Source organism: Notothenia rossii (genome assembly GCF_949606895.1).
Source record: "Notothenia rossii genome assembly, chromosome: 10".
Taxonomy (NCBI): Eukaryota; Metazoa; Chordata; class Actinopteri; order Perciformes; family Nototheniidae; genus Notothenia; species Notothenia rossii.
The window spans coordinates 33,687,939-33,710,177 of NC_136908.1; the positions used below are offsets into that span (position 1 = coordinate 33,687,939).

Genomic DNA, 22,239 nt, shown 5'->3' on the forward strand with positions numbered 1-22,239 from the left:
CATCCAATCATCGAGCTGAGGATCTTGCGTACATCCGTTTATGACGATGTGACGTGAGATGTAAGACTGGAATTGCACAGGGGAAAATAACGTATCTATGCCACAATTTTAGATGCAGATTTTGTTAAACTAATACGTTTGTGCTGTGGACCAACACTATAAATTGACGGGGAAGGGGGTAGCAATGAAGATAACACCATTAAACAGTTTCACAACATAACATAAATAATATCGATAGCAGCGTCCCTAGCAACCACCTTGGTAACAATGAAAACGTTGTATGGACACAATTTCCTGAAGTAATCTTCGTAATAACTTGCAAACTAAAGATCATGTCCATCCACTGCACACATAATCTGAAATAAAAACTCATATTTCTCGCATCAAATGACATCAAAACGCATTTTAATGGCTAAACTAACTTTAAAATAGGCATTTTCCACCGAGAATAAAACGAAGTTCGGCCATGTTTTTTTTTCTGCAGGGAGAAATTTGAAGATCACGTGACATAGACGCCAGCCATTGGAATGAATGGTGAAAAAAAAAATAGGGATCCTAAAATTTCAGAGGCGTTTTTGCAGAAATACTACGTCCTACGTTGTGGACCAACGTAGTTATTACACGTTTTTTGTGAGACTTGGTTGAGATGGCGGAGAGAAGCGCTCCAAGGTGTGGTTAAATGTTACCCGTCTTGAGGTGGAAAATGCTCCTTGCCAAGAGTGTTTAGCATGTAAGGGTGGTAACACGAGCAATTTGTCTAAACATTCACCACAGCCAGACGGAGGAATGCACCGGGTTTGACTGTCTTTCTAGTAGCTCTTTAGCCCCATCCACGAGTAATGTTTCCACTTCAGGTGTTATGTATGCTAGCAGCAACACACAGAGTTAACTCAATTATACAAACATGGGTTAATGATTAGAGGTAACAGAGTTGCTCTTTATTTTGTTAAAGTTTCAGCTATTCTGTTTACAGTTCTGTCATCAGATTATTTAATACGATTTGTTAAAACATTGTTGTTTCTTTTGATGTGAAATATTATTTATTTTATTTAAATAAAAAGCAATGTTAATTTTGTTCACAATTTGTTAAGTTAATTTAATAATATATGTATTTTTGAATAGCATCTTTCTTGTCTTCATTGTTAGTTTCCACATGCCTAAAACAACCTCAAGCTAAATCTAAAAGTTGGCTAAATAAGAGCGCTTGAGATATTGTGCAAGGCATACAGTAATAGTCAGAATAGTCGATTAATCGTTTAATTCATCGATAGATTAATCGATTATCAAATTAGTCGTTTGTTGCAGCCCTATTATAGTTATCCCATGTATAAATAAAACGTGTTATTCAGCAACCCTTGCCATTTGGGATTTTATTTTTGGTTGGTAGACCTCGGTGAGCTGGTCATTTCAGAAGTAGCTCACCAGCCCAAAAAGTGTGGGCACCCCTGGTCTAAGGACAGAGCGTGTTGATGCTGTACACACTGTAAAGCCCCCGAGACCAAAGTGTAATGTGTGATATTGGGCTATAATCAGTGTTCGGACTAACGCTACAAAGTAACGCATTACTAGTTACATATTCCCATTAAGTAACGCCGTTATCGTTACTGTGATTTAGATGGGTGCGTTATTGCGTTACATTATGTGATGGGACGGTAGAAATGAACCGAATCTCCCTGCGGATGTAACTTACAGGCGAATACAGCGATGTCCTCTCACAGCACCATGGAAAAGTGAAAGTAACCAGAGAGGAGTGATGATTGGTTAACGCGGGGTAACATTACAGGGTAAGCCAATCAGAGACAGAGTTGGGCGGGTCTTGCCTTATGGGGAAAATACACACACACGAACACTTGCTAATGCTAACACACATACTGCAACGCTCACCACCAGCACACACACACACACACACACACACACACACACACACACACACACACACACACACACACACACACACACACACACACACACACACACACACACACACACACACACACACACACACACACACACACACACACACACACACACACACACACACACACAATGGCAGATGAAAGTATCAGCGGGAGCAGCAGCGCATTTGCAACTTGGAAATATAACCACTATTTTCCATTTGTGGAGATAAAGGACGCAAAAAATATTACGGTAAACTATGTGCAAGACAGACAGCATTGTCTACATCAAAAAACAGCAATGCCAATCTCCTGAAGCACCTAAGTAATGTACATGGGGCTATACAACTAGTCGCCAAAGACCCCACCGTCTCAACCACCGGCAGTGACCCAGATGGATCACTGCACCATCTAAACAGCCAAAAAACGATTTTTTTAAATCACCACATGTCACCCAGAGTCAACTAAATAGATTGATTGCCAGGTATGTTGTTGAGGACATGCTGCCCATCGCAACGGTCGAGTCTGTTGCCTAAAGAGAACTAGTCAGCAAAAAACAACACAAAAGCTTGTATTTTTATTGTTATTATTTTTAAAGTAAAGTAAAGTAACTTATTACTAGTTACTTTTATAATTGAGTAACTAATAAAGTAACTAATTACTTTTGAGAGCAGTAACTATAACTATTATACTTGTTACTTTTTAAAAGTAACTTGCTCAACACTGGCTATAATACAAGTGGACTGAGGGATTGATTGACTTTCACTATATTCCCTAAAGCTACATATCAGAATCAATTTTGCTCATGCATTACAAGCAGGGCCGCCCCTCCCTACAGGCGAGTTCTACGCGCAGTTCTCAGTGCACCCCCCACTGACACGCGAGAGTGAGAGGTGACAAGAGGCGCTTTCACACCGCAGTACTTTACCCACAAAGGTTCATCAGAACTTAGTTCATGAGAACTCTTTAGTTCTCATGAACTAAGTACAGATCGCGTTCACACCGGAATAAGTCCCTGAGGGAGGATTAGGCAAATGAAGCCGCTGACGTCACTTCTTCTTCTGGTTTAGGCTTACTTGCAGACTGCAAACAACTTCACGCCGTATACTGCCACCCGTAGTCCCCGTCCGGAAGTCCCCGGAGTTGGGGACTGGCTTCAGTAGAAGCTGCTGGGACTCCCAGCAGCTTCTACTGAAGCCTTCCAAGTAAATTGCCAGAACGCCGACACCTCCTCATCTCCACCGCTCCCATGTTTTATTTTGTGTTGCCATAAATTAGGCCCATTCCCAAACCGCCCCCTACACCCTACCCCCTACCCCTACACCCTACCCCTCCGTTTGCACGTTCACGCGGAGGGTCCGCCATATTGAGGGCTGTTCGAAACCAACGAGTGTGGAGCGGTGTGGAGGGGGAGTGGGCTATCAAGCCCTCAAACCGCGAGTCTGACCGGAGTCACGCTGTGTGTGTCACGCTGTTTACAAGTAGTTCCAGCAAACATCCACTGATAAACTGCGATGTTAACAACCTCACGATAACCTCATAATGTTTTAACTTAGGATCATACCTGTGTTTAGTCTAGTAAAAGGTAAATGTGTGCATTTTATTATAAAGTTGTGTATATTTACAGACTGTTGCAAAAACTAAGAAGCTTATAAACATCAGGTTTAAAACTAAAAGAGCTTTACAAAAAAGTAACACAATGAAATATGTTTGGAGTTTTATTTGAGTTATTAATTTAAATTTTCCCCGCAGCCAGGCTCTGGTATTATGCTGGTTATGCATGCCCTCCAAAAGGAAATGATATAGTTTCCAAACCGTACTTTGCCGTACAGATCAATACATGTCTGGGAGGTCTTGCTTTACGCTGTGCGCGTCCCGCGAGGTGCATGCACACACGGCATAACACCGCCCCCCCCCCCGTTGACAGTTCACGAGCATGCTCTATCGTGAACTTTTCAGACCCAACGGGTAATAAGGGATTATGACGGATATTTTACGATCCTGTCTGTCGAAATGACGGACAGCGAAAAAGTCTAACGCCAGGCTTATTGACAGGGCAAGATATAAATATATGGTTGGTACTTGTCAATGTCTCTAGGTGTGTAAATGTAGCCCTGTAAATACGATGTCCTTTTGTGTTATCTGTTGTTTTATTTTCATGTTGTAACCTACTTGCTGCCATGTTAGACAGGTCTCTCTTGAAAAAGAGATCGATGATCTCAATGGGACCACCTGGTTAAATAAAGGTTTAAAAAAAAGGTTTTTCTTTTTTTTCTTTTAAATCGCGGTAGATTTTGTCAGTCTTGCGACGGTATTGGGAAGTTTATTTACCGCGATACCGCGATATTCGGTATATCGTTACATCCCTAGTATTTACTCCCTCCACCTGACAGGAGGGAGCCTCGTTGAGCTGCGAGTGTGGCTACAGACGGAGTTCACTCCGTCACGGAGGGGTAGGGTCGAGGGAGTGGTTTGGGATTGGGCCTAAGTCTCTCTGCGTCTGTGCGCTGGGCTAATGCTAATGCTAATAATGCTAATGCAAGGATAATAAAATGGCGGCTTCACAAAACCTTTATGGAGTCTTACGGGGCGTGGTTTGCATTCCGCCCAGCCAAACAGAAATAGGAACCTTTTTCTCCCACGAAAGTCCCTGCTCTCTAGCAGGGACGGAAAAAGGGGGTAAAAAGGTTCTCATTAACTCATTTTAGTTCCGGCTCTTTTTGGTGTGAACGCGACATTTCGGAACTATATCGGAACTAAAGTGGGAAAAGTACTGCGGTGTGAACGCGCCTAATGGGAGCACGTCTGTAACCTGACATCGTTTCAATGAATCGACATCTGACCAATCACGGCTTTGATACGGCCACTATTGCAGGTAAAGAGATGTCGGTGAAAAGACAGTTTCAGTCTGGCGCAAGCAAGGGGGGAAAAAAACAAAACATGAAGAAACTCGAGCATCACTCGAAGGTGGGTTATTGTATGAGTCAAATTTACAACAAGTTTGCGAATGTTGTATAAGTCAAATTGCCAATTGCGATATTAAAACATCAGCTGCAATTCACGACATGAAGAAGGCAGTCTCTGCATAGCATATAGGCTAATGGAGTTGCAGTTATTTCCAGCATTCTTTATTTAACATTCATTCAAGTATGTTATGCCTTTTATCTGCTAATGTACAGGAGGAAGAGTGATACACTGTCTGTCTAGTTGGCTTACATAACAGTTAAAGTTTACAGGCTAAAAAACATGGAGCATTTTTTCCCTTTTTATTCATTTTTATGTCCATTTGCACATTTCATGGTGATGCTCAGCCTCTCCCCTTAACTCCTAACAGTCATCATCATGTCAACCACAACACAGAGAAATACTGATAGAAATGTGTGTGTAGTTGTTGATACATTGCTGACAGAGGGAACTACATTTGAATACAGATTTAAGAAATATCAGTTTTTGAGCATGTCATAAGCATGTTTTGTCTTGACTATATTACATATATATTATAATAAAATAATATGATATTTACATTATTGAATTGATTATGATTATTATTATTAGTAGAAGTAGTTTATTTGCATTAATTATATTTTAATCTTTTTGAGGCTAGTATTTTGTCAGGAAATGCAGACGTATTCACCTGTAAACGCATACTGAACGACATACATGCACATTTACCATTTACCTCACTGTATAAAAAAGTAACTGTGTTGATAATAATAATAATAATAATAATAATAATAATAATAATAATAATAATAATAATAATAAACAGGAATTATATTTGCAAAGTACTTTGTTTCCAAAAAAAAAGGTTTCACTCCTGTCGGTTAGGGGGGGGGGCCTCATCTCACAATGTCGCTTGGGGCCCCCAAGTTGGCCAGGGTAAGGCCCCAAGTAAGTCCTGATTACAAGGACTTGGTTCATTTTGTATCTGATCTATTATTTATATATTATATTTATCTATCAGCTGATGTAATATATTGTATTCATTTGAAACAGAGATGCACACAACTTATTGAAAATTCAAGTTTTTCTCCCAAATGGGAGGGCCTCAATCTGATTTCAGTTTAAATTCTAATTGATTTCATTGTGACATCAACGGCAAGGAACAACCCTCCTCAATTATTTGTTGATGATGTTTTTTGTGCTGTTATATTCCATAGAATGTGACCCTCCCTAAAACACATTGAGAAAATGACATAACAGCATATCTCCTCAACGATTCAGCAATAATGCAAAGTCAATGGCAGTGAAGCTTGGTGCGGGGCGGGAGGGGGCTGCAGGTCTGCGTGCTGCTGCACCAAAGTCTGCACGGCTGGGCTCGCGCGGCTGTTACCCGTACGCAGTCTGAGGAGATGCATTCTTCTAATTCGGTCACTTCTATATTTTTTAATCTCCATATCAAACTGCATTACATCGAGACTGGGGGGGGGGGGGGGGCACCATCGTGCCCCACAGACTGGCTACAATGAATCTGACACAAACACCAATCCATGTCTATCAGCCCACTTTAGTAATGTGAAATAGAAGGATGCATTAAAAGGATGCAGATGTGTGTGTGTTACCTGCAGGATAGTGGTCAGATGAGCAGAGAAGCAGAGAGGAGCAGTCCCGCGCGCTGTGCGTCCTCCCCCCGCACACCTTTCCCTCTCGGACCGTAAATCAAATCCTGAGCGGGATCACTGACAAATGTTTTTATCGCATCCATCTGCTCGCCTATCAGCCCGTCTGCATCTGCATCCACACACACACACACACACACACACACACACACACACACACACACACACACACACACACACACACACACACACACACACACACACACACACACACACACACACACACACACACACACACACACACACACACACACACACACACACACACACACACACACACACACACACACTCTGCTTCCACAGTGCATATCTATACCGCAGGAACAGGAGCATCATGACTCAACGCCTATTGGTTAATTAAGGCTGGTGACGTGCAGGGTGGTGCAGCGTTACCCACCATTGAGTAACATTTCTCCTCTTTCTGCAGAGGTGAGGAGACGGTCCAAAATCCACTTATTCATACAGCCCGAGGGTTTACAGTGTCTTTACCTGACTGATGATGTCTCCGCATTTGGACACCTTGAAATGCATAAAATACATATTCAAAGAGATAAAAACAGCAAAACATGACATGTAACACAAGCAGGGCGAATATAAAAAGAGACATGAAAAGCAGACACGTGTGAGGGACTGACGGTACAAAAGCAGTAGAATTTAAATGAACAAACAGAATGGATTACACTTGGCTGGTCTGACAGGTGAGTTTCAAACTGTGCTTTGAAATGACTTGGTCATAATTCCTGGTTTTGGGAGTTGGATTACGTAATTAGGATACAAATAAAAAGTAAATGTTCCCATACAGTTAATTTAAAAAATATTTAATCAGATAATTTATATTTAAAAAACATTGGGATTACTACTCGGATTACAATCTCCTTTCTGATCCTGAATATCTTGGTTTCTTCTTGTCTAAGGTCACATTGTTCTGTTGTCTTCCGTAATACACTTAAACACATCTTCTTATCTTTTTTCTATATCAGCATTTCATTTGATCTTGAGGGGATCCAAAAGTAACAGAAAGTAATCAGACTATTACTTTTTATATTGTGATACTCAGATTAGGTTACTGTTACTTATTTTTTTTACCTGTAACTAATTTGAATATTATACATTTTTAAAGTAACTCCAAAACCTAAATAATTCCTGGGCTCATACAGACAGCACTTGACATTCAAAATGTACAAGAAAAACGTACTAAATACAATGAACACATTGAGAAGTGATGGCTCACACTATAAAAAGATTAGGGTCTTGAACGGACCAAAGATACGGAGTGTGAACTGGTAGCTGGAGAGGTGCCAGTTCACCTCCTGGACAGTGCTGGGATTCCCTCAAGCAAGGCACTGAACCCCGACTACTCACCGGGGCTGCAACACTGGCAGCCTCTTCGCTCTGCACCTCTTCATCAGTCCGTGTTTAAGTCCTGTTTGTGCGCCAGAGGGAAAAAACTGAATTTCCCCCCAGGGATTCATAGAAGTTGTTCTTAATCATCATCTTATATGAATTCCATTTCAAGACTGCAGGCCATGGGTGCTGCGCAGGCAACAACATACACCAGCAGGCAGAGAGCAGAGAGGAGAGGGTCATCACTCTGAAGAGGTTCCTTTTGCATTAATGAGCATCCCACTGCATACAATCCTGCCATTTACACGGCTACTAACTACATCAATCAATAGTTTCACACATTGATTTAAAAATTATTGTAATGCTTCCGCTAAGAAAAATGTGTCTGTTCTGAAGTGCTGTGACAGCAAGGTAACTTCAAATGAAGGCAGGGAACTAATCATTAAACACAACCAGAGCCTGTCAGTGTTCCCTTTAGTGTTTACTTCATGTCTTCTTCTGCTGTTACTTCCTGTCTGTCTTCTTCTGCTGTTACTTCCTGTCTGTCTTCTTCTGCTGTTACTTCCTGCCTGTCTTCTTCTGCTGTTACTTCCCGTCTGTCTTCTTCTGCTGTTCCCTTTAGTGTTTACTTCCTGTCTGTCTTCTGCTGCTATTCCCTTTAGTGTTTACTTCCTGTCTGTCTTCTTCTGCTGTTCCCTTTAGTGTTTACTTCCTGTCTGTCTCCTTCTGCTGTTCCCTTTAGTGTCTACTTCCGGTATGTCTCCTTCTGCTGTTCCCTTTAGTGTTCACTTCCTGTCTGTCTCCTTCTGCTGTTCCCTTTAGTGTTTACTTCCTGTCTGTCTCCCTCTGCTGCTCCCTTTAGTGTTTGCTTCCTGTCTGTCTTCTGCTGCTGTTCCCTTTAGTGTTAACTTCCTGTCTGTCTTCTTCTGCCGTTCCCTTTATTGTTTACTTCCTGTCTGTCTTCTTCTGCTGTTTGATCCCTTTAGTGTTTACTTCCTGTCTGTCTCCTTCTGCTGTTCCCTTTAGTGTTCACTTCCTGTGTTTCCTTCTGCTGTTCCCATTAGTGTTCACTTCCTGTCCGTCTCCTTCTGCTGTTCCCTTTAGTGTTTACTTCCTGTCTGTCTTCTTCTGCTGTTCCCTTTATTGTTTACTTCCTGTCTGTCTCCATCTGCTGTTCCCTTTAGTGTTCACTTCCTGTCTGTCTCCTTCTGCTGTTCCCTTTAGTGTTTACTTCCTGTCTGTCTCCCTCTGCTGCTCCCTTTAGTGTTTGCTTCCTGTCTGTCTTCTGCTGATGTTCCCTTTAGTGTTAACTTCCTGTCTGTCTTCTTCTGCTGTTCCCTTTATTGTTTACTTCCTGTCTGTCTTCTTCTGCTGTTCGATCCCTTTAGTGTTTACTTCCTGTCTGTCTCCTTCTGCTGTTCCCTTTAGTGTTCACTTCCTGTCTGTCTCCTTCTGCTGTTCCCATTAGTGTTCACTTTCTGTCTGTCTTCTTCTGCTGTTCCCTTTAGTGTTTACTTCCTGTCTGTGTTCTTCTGCTATTCCCTTTAATGTTTATTTCCTGTCTGTGTTCTTCTGCTATTCCCTTTAGTGTTTACTTCCTGTCTATCTTCTTCTGCTGTTCCCTTTAGTGTTTACTTCCTGTGGTTGTAGGAAGGAACTTGCCTTCATCCTGTCTCTACAACACTGATGTGAATATAAAAAGTGATGCTCCTGTCCCAGTGTACAGATCACAACCAACTAACACTTGTACTCCCGTTAAACAACCTAAACCGATGTCTGAGCTTGGCTTTATGTCAAATAAATTCCTTTTAGATTGATTTTAATTTGTTACATTCTGGAAATACAGAAACATAAGCATGCAGTACTGAAACTGAATTTCCCCCTAGGGGGATTAATAAAGGTTCATGTTCTTATTCTTATTATTTTCCTGAGTGATTTGTTGTTGCTGACTCTGTTTTGGACTAACTAGCAAACTAATGATCATGTACATCCACTGCACACATAATCTAAAATAACAACTCATATTTCTCTCATCAAATGACATCAAAAACGCATTTTAATGGCCAAACTAAACTTAAAATAGGCATTTTCCACCGAGAATAAAATGAAGGTCGGCCATGTTTTTTTTTTCTGCAGGGAGAAATTTGAAGATCACGTCACATAGACGCCAGCCATTGGAAATGAATGGTTAAAAAAAACGTAAGGATCTTACAATTTCAAAGGAGTTTTTGTATAAATACGTCCAAGTTGTGGACTATCGTAGTTATTACAAGTTTTTTTGTGAGACTGGGTTGAACAGTCATGTACTGTGGACAGTACCCACAGGAGCAAATTTGGGTGAAGTGTTTTGCTCAAGGACACAACGGCCTGACGTAGTGGCGGTGGGGGCGGGTTTCGAACTGGAGTTCCCCGACGCCTACCTTGATCTGATGATCAACGCACAGCCCACTGCGCCACTCCGTCGCTGGCTGACACAGGAGAAAAGATCAGTTCAATAAGCAACAAAAATGAGGGCATAAATTAGTAACACCAGATATCTGGTTGTGTTGTGGAGTTGGCAGGGTTTTGCAAGCTTGTTAATGTGAGGGTCAAAATTGAAATTGTAGTCAAAAATAACACCCAGGTATCCTGTAGAGCCAGGGTTCCCAACCTTTTTGAAGAAATTAAAGGACGGCGCAAGTCGAAACAATTCACAAAGGGATTAAACTGTTTAAAACACATGCTCAAAGTAAGCCGGATTTTGCCCATGTGTTTATGTCGATTCAAAAGTCGTAAATAATCTACAAAATGGAGGAGACCGATCTGATCGGAGCAACTGTGACAAATAATCCAACTGAAACCGGCATGGACAATGACTATATGTTTTAAAAATGCGCTTATCCAGAAAATCCCGGTTTGGACACTTTACGGACAGAAGAAACATTTCTATTAAAGAAAGAATTATAAATGTCTGTCTTTTTCATGCCTATAATAGCTACTAACTTCAAAGTGTGAGGCGCGCCTCCCCTGGGGGGCGCCAGAGAGCTTCAGGGGAGGCGCAGCGTGAGACAAAAAATAACAAGAAAAAGACGAGTAAAGTGACACTTGCCCACTTTTGGCTGTCTGTGGAGACCGAGTTCCCCCACTCGCCATAAAGGCTGTAAAAGTGCTCATTCCCTTCACCTCCACCTACTCGTGTGAGTGCGGGGTTTTCCGCATTGACTTTGATCAAAAGCAAGTGCAGGTAAAGGCTGCAGCAGAGGTTTATCTGCGTGTATTCCTGTATGCATCAAAGACGCAGACTCATTGTTCCCACTAAAGTAGGGGTGAGTGTAATAAGGAGGCAAAGTGGACGTTCAGAATGTTGCCGGGAGCATATAAGGATGTATCCACGATGTTGAAAATGTTAAAAAAAAAAAAACGTGTTGAGAACACGGCGTGCGAAAATATACGGGTCGTGCTGCAGCTAGATTTGCCTGTCCTCTGTAAGAAGGTGTCGGCGACTGACATGCAAGGAAGAACGGCTGTCCACAGGCTGTTCCAACTTTAACAACTTTATTAACTTCCAGGGTAGTGAATTGAGAAAATGCAATTGTAATTGGGTCTGTGGTATATTTTCATGCACACACACGCATGTTCCACAACACACAAACTGAACAACACTCAATTGTCCATCGACCTTGCGATCTTGTTATAACAACAAGTGCACGTTACTAATGCAATATGGTTGAGACCATTCGGGCTTATTCTAGAGGGGTGCAAGGAATAGTCCAAGTAGTGGGGGAGCTTTATACAATAATGTTTCAAACATAAAGATAAAAAGGTTTTAAAAAGTTATTGTTTAATGTTCTAAGGAGGTGATGCTACTCAGCCAATCAAATCGGTGCAGTCAGTGAGTCAGCACGATAGATTCAAACACACACACAGATACGAGACAAGAGGAGAGAAACAGTTTGACTAATTTCAAATGGCGGAAGATAGACAGCGAAAACAGAGCATTTAATGACATTTTCTCTTAGTGGACCTCTTTGAAATGCAATTGAATACCCCTGCATTATAGCAACAACAACAATAATAATAACAGCAATAATAATTGGGAGGGGGGGGCGCGGCTGTTCTTATGTTCTCTGAGGGGAGGCTCACCTTCCCACATTTTGAAAACCCCTGCTGTAGAGGGTTTAACATTAGTGGCCAGAGGGCAGATGCAGGATTTTATATCATATACAGAGTTGTCAGGAGCAATGGAAAGAACATCGGTTTTGTTTGAAATTAGATAAAGAAAAATAGATTACATCAATCCCTTGATAGCAACCAGGCAGTTATGGTGGATACTTATATTACCTATGTAATTTTGCTTAACTGAAAAGTAGATCAAAGTGTTGTCTGCATAATAATGGTGGGAGATACAAGACTGACTATGCGGGTCACCTTGTGGTAACATGTTTCGGGAGAAAATCCTGGGATCGAGTACTCATCCCTGTGGAACTCCACAAAGTAAAGGGGTAGTTAAGGATACAGAGTTGTCTATAGCAGTCTCTAACTGCTTGTATGATAGATAGGATGACAATTAATTGAGAGCCCGAGGTATCAACCCACTTATTGATCCATTCAACCAGAATGGGGCGATCAATAGTGTCAAATATCAAGGTCAAGAAGGACCAGGAAAGAATGGTTCCGTTGTCAGCCCGCATGATCAATTGTCACTCTTAGCATTGCAGTTGTTGTGTTTAGTTGAAGAAAGGTGGATCTGAATGTATTGACATTTAAAAAAGTTAGGTTTCTAAATAGGTTTGTATTATGGAAAAAAAATGTGAAAGCTCTTTTTGTTGTCACACACATACACAGCATACACAGGGAAATGTAGACTCTAAATTTAATCCATACTAGTATTAGGAGCAGTGGTCAGCTATTATATAAACAGCTCCCTGGCACCTCTTCAGGTTCGCACCCCGTACTTCCTCTGTTCAGGGACTTGGACAAGCGACCCTATGGTTTCAAGGACAACTCCCTAAGGACTGAGCCACTCTTGGCTTGATTGATAAAAATTAGATTGAATTATATTGATTTTGTTTACAAAGAAAGACATAACGTTTATATAGTTAGCTCAAGGATTAACAGGCCAGTCATTGATGTTTAACAGGAACCAACGATTACGTTTGTTGTCAGGCTTGCAAAGTAGGCCGTACATAGTCTTTTAAATGTAAAGTATAACTTTCATGCGAAGAATGAATTGGAAAGGAGTTCCTCTCTGCCTTGAGTCAAACGTGTAGTTAGCTTTCTGTACATTGTTTGCTTACTGAGTAGTTTTGTATCCCAGTAGGATGACAAGCAGCAAAGAGTTCACCTGATGTTGAATGATGGCTCTCAAGGGTTGGCTCTACCAACTCCAAAAATGTGTTTATTTGTGAGCATGCAACATTTGATTGTAATCCCAATGCATTGCTTGCTGAATGGCTAATTTCAGTCAATCGTTACTTTATTTGTGACCCCCATTTATTGTTACATTACAGTATATTACATGTTACTTGTTAGACACTTTTATCCAAAGCGACTTACATACTCAATACCGTGGGCAATCCCCACAGGAGCAATTTGGGGTGAAGTGTCTTGCCCAGGGACAAAACGACATGCTGACTGCAGTGGAGTTTGAACCTGTGCTTCCTTGATCCGAACACCAACGCTCTATCCACTGCGCCACACGCCTCCTATCCCTATTATGGATTGTTAAAGGCCAAAGGAGGGCAATATGAAAGGTGGTGATAGCTTTGAGCCAAGACTGCTGCAGCTGATGCTTAACTCTTGTTAAATTGACGTACAAATTGATAACAAAGCACTAAAATAAATATTTCAAAAAACCGAACAGATAAATGAGGTTAAACATCTAAGGAACATTGTCCATCTGTGTGAGGAAGCAACAACTACAAGAATATGAATGCCGTTGTACTCAAAGTAATAAAACTACATTAACCGGTAGCATTATAGCAGATGTAGACAGATCTGCACTTCTGGCTTGTGTTGCAGCCTTGCAGGAAAAGCGTGCACTAAGACACAGGTAGAAAATAGAAGTAGCTTGAGCAGCTTTTTAAATTAGATGCAGTTCCTAATGAATTAGCTGTTTCCTCATGTTAGGCCTCACAACCACCTCTTGTAAGGATAAATTCCTATCTCGAAAACGACATTTAACAAAAAACAATCCCCAAAATACTCAACCCAGCGGTAAAAGTCTTATAAACCCTTAGCCTTTATTGTTGCAAATGTGTTTTACAACATTTCACAAATGGACCAAGGGAAGGCACAAAGGCTTATTATCGTAGGACTAAAGCGCATGAGCAAACAATCCGTCAGGAAGTCAGCCTTTGTGAATTTACTGGGAAATGTTCAACTTCTATGTTTTCTAGGGCAACAAACTCCTCGTAGAGAACGGAGGCCTGTACTACGAAGCCGGATTTTCGCTTAGCGAGCTAACTTCAGGGAAAACTCTTTCCGGTCCTACGACGCTGGTTCTCTTCTTACCGGGCTAGATCTCCATGGTAACTTATGCTGAACGGCAAACCTGCTCCGGATCAAAGTCACATTACGTACAGTCCGCGGCACTGTGAGTGCAGACGTCGATGTGTCCCATTATCATTCATATCACATCACAATGTATCATACATTTCCTTATCTGAGTCAGCTTCTTGAGGCGTATCTGGCCGTGCAACACTTACAGTGTAAGTATTTTAAGCAACACATTAAGTTGACGAAACACTCAAGTCAAATGTAATTAAAGTCAGATCCACTTGTGTTTTAGACGGGGCATTGATATCATAAACCTGTTAATGTACGCATTCAAACCTGGCAGGTGCAACTATGTGGCTTTTATCCTGGATAAAGTGTTTAAGTCATGGATGTTTAAAGTTTAACTTCTTCATATTTGTCTAATATTATAGTTTACTTTTCATTCAGGAAGTATGACTCTGCGCTGTCAGTACGCTTGTCCATGTTTGTGATTGGTCAAAGGTTGCTAACCCCGCCCCTTTTATGTGAACATGCACTCAGCCGGACAGAGCCTGGCATTGAGTTACAGAGTTGATAACCAGCGTCGTATCCATGGGTATGTTGAACTGGATTCGTAGTACAGGCCTCAGATCATATTGACTTCAAATTTGATCAATACAAACTAAAGACCTTTGCGATAACGAGTTCTTCAAAGTTTTGGTTTTTATGAAACACCATTGCTGTGTGCACACTGCGCAACCTGAAACAGGAAGTTGTTGTAATGTTTCAGGTTGAAGCAGGAAGTTGTTGTACTTTAAGCGTAAATTGTCCAATCTCCTCCAACCTTCATATGTTCGATTAGATTTCTGAGGATATCAACATGCCAATATTGACACAAAGTGTGGTTGGTTGTTTCACAGGTCCAAAATACACCACTTGTGTTACCAGAAATACACCCAAAAAGGTTGAACAGTCCTCCAAAAACTACATGTTCTCTTGTCCAAATAAAGCTTTCTCAAAGTGTACAATTCCTTTGTGTGTGATATATGGCAAATTATCCTAATGCAAAAATGGTGGGGACAAAACTGGTCACTTCCAAAAGTGGTGGGGACACGTCCCCAGTGTCCCCAATATAAATGGCCTATGCCTATGACCGTGACTGTATAATTTTTAATGTCATATATATATATTTTTTAATATAATTATCTAGTATTATGGGAAGGTAAGTATGGACAATGTGGGTTATTCTGGTAAATAAAACATTTCAATTGACTTATTTGAAACTGACCCCTACGTAGGTTACTAAATACATGAACAATAATAAAACGATCCATGCTGTGAGCTCTACTGTAAGAGAAGGAAAACCATGTGAAGCCACTAGAGGGCGCTGTCTCCCTGATGAACAGATGCTCTTAGCAACATCTAACTTCACTCAATGTCCAGAGCCTCAAATCAGGGTTATTACATACGTACAACATCACCTGACCATTTATACTGATGGCAATGTCCTGCCTGCAAATTACACTTTTGTTAAACAAATAATTTGGACAAATATACATTTCCCCAAAACAATTATGGATGATTTGCATCCTCATGTAAATAAAATAACATAATCACATGATATATGTTCTTGAACAGTATTCACCTGTCTTTTGCTTGCCTCCACTGATATTATGGGATAAGGATCACCTGAGGCCTGTACTATGAAGCTGGTTCAACGTAACCTGGATATGTTTGAGATACCCGGTTTACCTAATCCAAAACAAACGCGCTATCGCTAAGCGGTCCTACGACGCTGGTTATCAACTCGTTAACTCAAGCCAGCTAGTATGGAAAGCCCAAAGTGTCACTATTCGCCCGTTTATTTCGACAATTCTTTGGTAAAAATGCGCGTTTTTACGCCCGCTTTTTAACGGGCAACAAACGCCCAAAAAACGCGTAACTCTGGCTACAATGAGGAGATGAAATTACGGGCCAAAAGTTTTATTTACAAGTATTAGAAGTAAGCATAGGTAACCAAACCAACTGAGACCTGTCTGTCCGCCGCATCTACGCACACACACACACACACACACACACACACACACACACACACACACACACACACACACCTGCACACTGTACAACACGCACCCTATAAAAAATATATCAATAAACCTATTGTTCATTTTCGCGGTATTCCCCACACATTGCCAGTACACAGTGGCGGCGCCAGAGTATTTTTTTGTTGGGTAATCTATGGTAGGGCTAACCCATACAGTGGTGGGGCTCAAGTCAGTATTCGTAATGTAATTACATACACGCTATATCCCACCCCTTGACAGTGAAACGCCACGCGTGAGGCTTTTATTAGCTAAATTACATCGAGAGCAACAGGTGTGAGTTAAACACTACAATAGCCTATTCTGCTAATTCCACGTTGTTACAACATGCTATGCAGCAGCAGAAACAAGAAAAGTTGGCATATAGAATTGACACGGAGAGGGAGAGAGAGAGGGAGAGAGAGAGAGGGAGAGAGACAGAGAGAGAGAGAGACACAGACACAGGTAAACAGAGAGAGACAGACACAGCACACAACAGGTGACCTGTGTCTCTATTGTCATACAAAACACTTTTTCAAATGACCCATTATTACAAAATATATTCAAAACTCACTATTCACTCTTCAGGTGGGTCGTGTGACACCTGTTCGACTTGTACCTCAATGCGAGGGCGTTTAAGAAAAAATATTTCCATCCAAAATATACAATTAATCCTAGAAGTTCTGCTGTCTGTCTGCAATTTACTCGGCGCGAGCTTGGGGACTTTTCACTGTGAACGTGACGTATCAGTAATGCATGACACAGCAGACCCAACGTTTCGTTGCTCTGATTGGCTGTAGGTCTATTCAAATTGCATTCGGAGGCATTTTGATCTGACCGCGGCCGCGCTGATATTATAACGCGAGAGAATTTCCACACCTTCCCCACTACTTAGACTATTTCTTGCACCCCTCTAGCGTAAGCCCGAATGGTCTCAACCATATTGCGTCAGTAACGGGCACTTGTTGTTACAGCAGGATCAGTTTGTGTGTTGTGGACACGACCGGTAGATTTTCGTAATCCGTGTTCTCAACATGCTTACTTTAACATACTTTTTCATGGTCGGGCTAAGGTAGGGATAAGCCATTTCTTGGTATGGCTGTAGCCTACCCCAGCCATACCCTGGCGCCGCCACTGCCAGTACACCACGACTGTAATATTTACACTTACCCATGTCCAAATGGATCCGTGTTGTTGTCTTTGTATTCTTCTTCTTCAGAAGAGTCGAAGACATCAGGTTCTGAGGCTCTGTCTTCACTGCTGCTTGCGAAACAAATCTCTAGCGAAGTCGGCGACTGTAACGTTTTTTTTAGCCATTTTCTCTGTCTCTCTCTTTCTCCTCACAGAAGTAAACTGATGGGAGACACGTGGTTTATGGTTCTTTTACTTGGTGGGTAAGTCCTTAGTGATTTCTCGATGTCAATTGGTAATTTCAGACCATCATGGCTAACGGCCGAGATTTCCAATGGCCAAACAGAACGCCTGAACCAGGATTCGGAGACGTGCCTTCGTTGTTTGGTCGCTCAGAACCCTTCCTCCTGGAGCAGATGCCTTACCTGGGTTGAATATGCCCGCAACTCGCTTCCCACCGCTGCTACCGGGTTAACTCCTTTCCAATGTGCCTATGGCTACCAGCCACCTGTGTTCCCGGAGACTGAGAAGGAGGTCACGGTTCCCTCTGCCCACGCCCTGGTGAGGCGTTGTCGCCGCATCTGGAGTGCCGCTCGCAAAGTACATATGAGAAACTCTGAGCGAATGAAAAAGCAGCAGATCAGATGCGCCGACCAGCTCTGGCCAGAAGGTCTGGCTCTTGACGAAGGATTTTCCTCTTCACGTCGTCTCCCGAAAACTTGCACCTAGGTTTGTAGGTCCGTTTCCTGTGACAAAGGTTATTAATCCTGTGTCTGTCCGTTTGCGTCTTCCCGGGTCCCTGAGAGTCAGTGGCGGTTCTACGGGGTGGCACGGGGTGGCAGCTGCCACCTCAGAAAAATGCCTTGCCACCCCAGCTGCCACCCCATTTGGCAGCTTTGTTTTGAAAGAAAAGTTGTGGCTCATTGGACATTTATGAGAGAAAGTCTCTAATGTCCGAGTGCAAGTGAATGCAGCACAAGGCGCGAGCCTTGTAACCCCTCCCCCCCCTCGGATACAACTAGACAGAAGGAATTAGGTATTTGCGGTCAGGGTATGGCTGGGGTAGGCTACAGCCATACCAATAAATGGCTTAGCCCCACCATGAAAAATGATGTTAAAGTAAGCAAAATAAAGTCTGCCAACTCGCGCCGAGTAAATTGCACAGACAGCAGTTAGTAAGATTTATTTCAGTAGCCACTTGTCTGGAAATACCGAAGACTAGAAACGGTTTTGAACACTTTTGTCACGTAGTGATCGTCTTCTCAATAGAACATCTTTGATAATGTCTTCTGGCCAATCAGAATCACGATAACGGCGTGGTGTTGTTGCAGGAAGTCCCAACGGAGAATACTTTTGCTGTAGTACATCGGTACAACTATAAGACCCCACGGTTTGATGATTGATAGGTGTGTGGGCTGTCTTTCATTTTGACACACAGAACAATGGGGGCTATCCACCCTTATCCACAATGTAAAGTCATTCACACAGCCTCTTCCCTCTCCTCTCTGTGAGGAGCAGCAGGTTCAGCTTTCAGAGCAAAGTAACAAAAAACTAAAATGGCATTCATTTTTTTGAATACGTCGTGTAGTAATATATATTTATTTATTTTTCTTTTCAAGAGAGCACCAGAATGTGTATTTGATGTTAGTATTTCAACCCTCCACGGGTTGGGTTTTCAACTCTTTCACCTGTAAATACTGACTTGAGCCCCACCACTGTATGGGTTAGCCCTACCATAGATTAACCCAACACAAATATTCTGGCGCCGCAACTGTTTGCGGTCTACTATGACAGAGAACAGCCTGTCAAGTTTGGCTGTACTCAGCATTGAATCAAAACGCACCATAGCTTTAAATCTTCGTGTGGCGTTTTGCTGATCAAGATGGTAATCGCCACATTCAGCTGTTATAGACATGCCAACTTGATGCTCTGCTCACGGATGAGTCGATGAGAATAATAAACTGTTTAAGAAGATGACCTTACATGTGTAAATATATGTTTCTTCTTTGTGGGGTTCTGCCCCCAAAAAACTGTTTCAAGTCCTGAGAAAGTCAAATAAGACGATGTGTAAAACTTCACTGCACAGCCAGAAAAAAGTAACCACTTTGATTAACTAGGCCAGTAGGTAAGGGCTTTCCACTGGATAATAACTGCATCGATGTATGTTTTAGCTGAATACACGTTTTGTAACCCTAACTGATGCAGTTAGTCACTTCTTTAATTGTTCTTTCTGATGTAAAGTCAAGGTTGTAACTGTTTGCAATGAAGTTGTGGGGCGCTAAACTGCTCCTTTGATTCTTTTGAATTATGATAGTAATTACTGGTCTTTCAAATTTGAAGGAGGGTGAGCAAGCATCTTGAGGAACATTCATCATTAACTCATTAAAAATATAGTTTATTTAATAATAACACTGAATATGTGAATCATAACAGTGATTGACAGCTGATAGGAATAATATGATGGTTAATATGATCATATTCATACAGACACACATCGATGAGACAGTTAATGTACTTATAGCAGCAGTCTGCATATTTGGTACCCCTGCTGGTCTAAGAGTTAAACCAACTCATTCAGTTAAAATTCATTAAATTACGTGTGCCACCTTATATATTTATATTTAAGGCTTTACTGATGTGCCACAATAATGTCACCTAATGTTATTGAGTTAAAATATCAATATTGTGGCTTTCCAAGTTAACATTGATTGATATGACTGTGATTAAATCAGCATATAGGCCTACTTCTGCCAGGGGATGCCACCCCTGAAATCCTCCTGCCACCCTCTTGCCACCCCATGAATATTTGTCTAGATCCGCCCCTGCTGAGAGTCCACCAAACTTTTCATGTGGGAAGACTGAAACCAGTGAAAGAAAGTGTATTGGTCCCCGCAGCCAAACCCCCTCCACCCCCCCGACTGATTGAGGGCAGCCCGGTTTATGCAGTCAAGCGTCTGTTGGCGGTACACAAGAGAGGAAGAGGCAGACAATTCCTCGTTGATTGGGAAAGTTATGGGCCTGAAGCACCCTCATGGGTTCCATCAAGTTTTGTTGTGGGTCAGGATCTTTTTGACGATTTCTACCGATGCCATCCACAAGTGCCTGGGCCGTCAGGAGCCGTCCCTAGAAGGGGGGGTACTGTTATGTCTCGTAAAATCTGTTAAGTTAATATTTTTAGTTCATTCTTGTATCCTGTTTTATTTTGTAGTAACCTTTCCTTCTTGTTGCAGATTACCTCACTTCCTCCCTTTGTGTGTTTTCCCTCCACTGTGATTGTCGATTCCGCCCTAATTGTCTGCACCTGTTCCCCCTTAGCCTGCCTATATAGTCTCCCCTGTCTTGTTGCCAGTTCGTTTCGTCGATGTGCCTGACTGCCAGCGTGAAGTCCATGTTTTTTCTGCTAAGAGCTAAGAACCGAGTTTTGGAATTTACTTTATCCTTTGTATTTTTGATACTATGTTAACCTTTTCCTCGTAAGAGTGTTTTTTGTTAACTTAAACCTGTTACCTCTACGGAGAGCTCACAGTGCCACTTTTTTCAGTAGAGACTTTCTTTTGTACTTTGTTGAGTCGTGCTTTTGGGTTCATACTGGTTTGCCTAGCCGTGACAATATCAGATTCCCCAATAGTAGGTGTAGCAGTACGTACAGCAAGTTGCATAGATTGTTTTGAACACACCTTCAAAATAGCATTGTGATTAGGGATGGGTACCGAGCCCCGGTATTAAATGGACCCCGGGGCTGAATTATTAAAGACCGTGGTACCGTTAAGCTCCAACGTTATCGGTCTTTTTATCGATACTGGAGACATCTAAAAAATAGATGTCATATGTATTATTGCTACACAAACTGTTAAGAACAGAGTTTATGGTGGAGTCCTCGGGCGGACGGCCCGGGGGCAAGGCAGAGTCCATGGTGGAGTCCTCGGCCGGGGAACTCAGGAGACCGGGCTCTAGGGCGAAAGCCGCTGGGAACTCAGGAGGCCGGGCACAAGAACGGGCAGGAGCCGGCAGAACCCCCGGCCTGCCAGGCGCAGACGAGACCCTGGACGGAACAGGACATAGGGTTGGCAGAACCGCCGGCAGAAGAGCAGTCGGCGGCATCCCCAACGGGACAGGACATGGAGTTGGCAGGACCCCCGACAAAACAGGTTTCGGCTGGACCTCCAACGGCACAGGACATAGGGCTGGCAGGACCCCCGGCAGAAGAGCAGTCGGCGGGATCTCCAACGGCACAGGACATAGGGTTGGCAGGACCCCCGGCAGAACAGTAGTCGTCGGGGCCTCCAACGGCACAGGACATAGGGTTGGCAGGACCCCCAGCGGAACCTCCAACGGACCAGGACATTGGGTAGGGACTTGAGAGGGAACTCGAGAGGAGCCTCGAGAGGGAACTCGAGAGGAGACTTGAGAGGTGACTTGAGAGGGAACTTGAGCGGGGACTCGAAGGGGAAACTGAGAGGTGGCTTGAGAGGGAACTCGAGAGGGGACTCGAGAGGAAACTCGAGAGGAGACTTGAGAGGAGACTTGAGAGGGCTCTCGAGAGATGACTTGAAAGGGAAATCGAGAGGGGACTGGAGAGGGAACTTGAAAGGGACCTTGACAGAGGATTCGAGAGGGGACTTGAGAAGGAACTTGACAGGAGACTCGAGAGGGAAATTGAGAGAGAACTTGAGAAGTGACTTGAGAGGTGACTTGAGAGGGAACTGGAGAGGA

At 42.6% G+C, this 22,239-nt stretch overlaps 1 protein-coding gene across 3 annotated transcripts in view; it reads right to left on the reverse strand.

Annotated features, from left to right (window-relative positions):
• Positions 1-17,096, reverse strand: part of gnrhr1 (gonadotropin releasing hormone receptor 1) — a 39,922-nt gene extending 22,826 nt beyond the window's left edge. Inside the window, exons 1-3 of one of the 3 annotated variants that reach the window (XM_079656515.1) lie at positions 16,970-17,096; positions 6,912-7,033; positions 6,458-6,824 (exon numbers count right to left, since the gene is read on the reverse strand). The gene's annotated coding sequence lies outside the window, so the exon portion shown is untranslated. Of the gene's footprint in view, positions 1-6,457; positions 7,811-7,876; positions 7,953-16,969 lie in introns of those variants that run through there. The other 2 variants (XM_079656516.1, XM_079656514.1) reach the window with 2 other exon arrangements.
• Between the last annotated feature and the right edge of the window lie 5,143 nt (positions 17,097-22,239).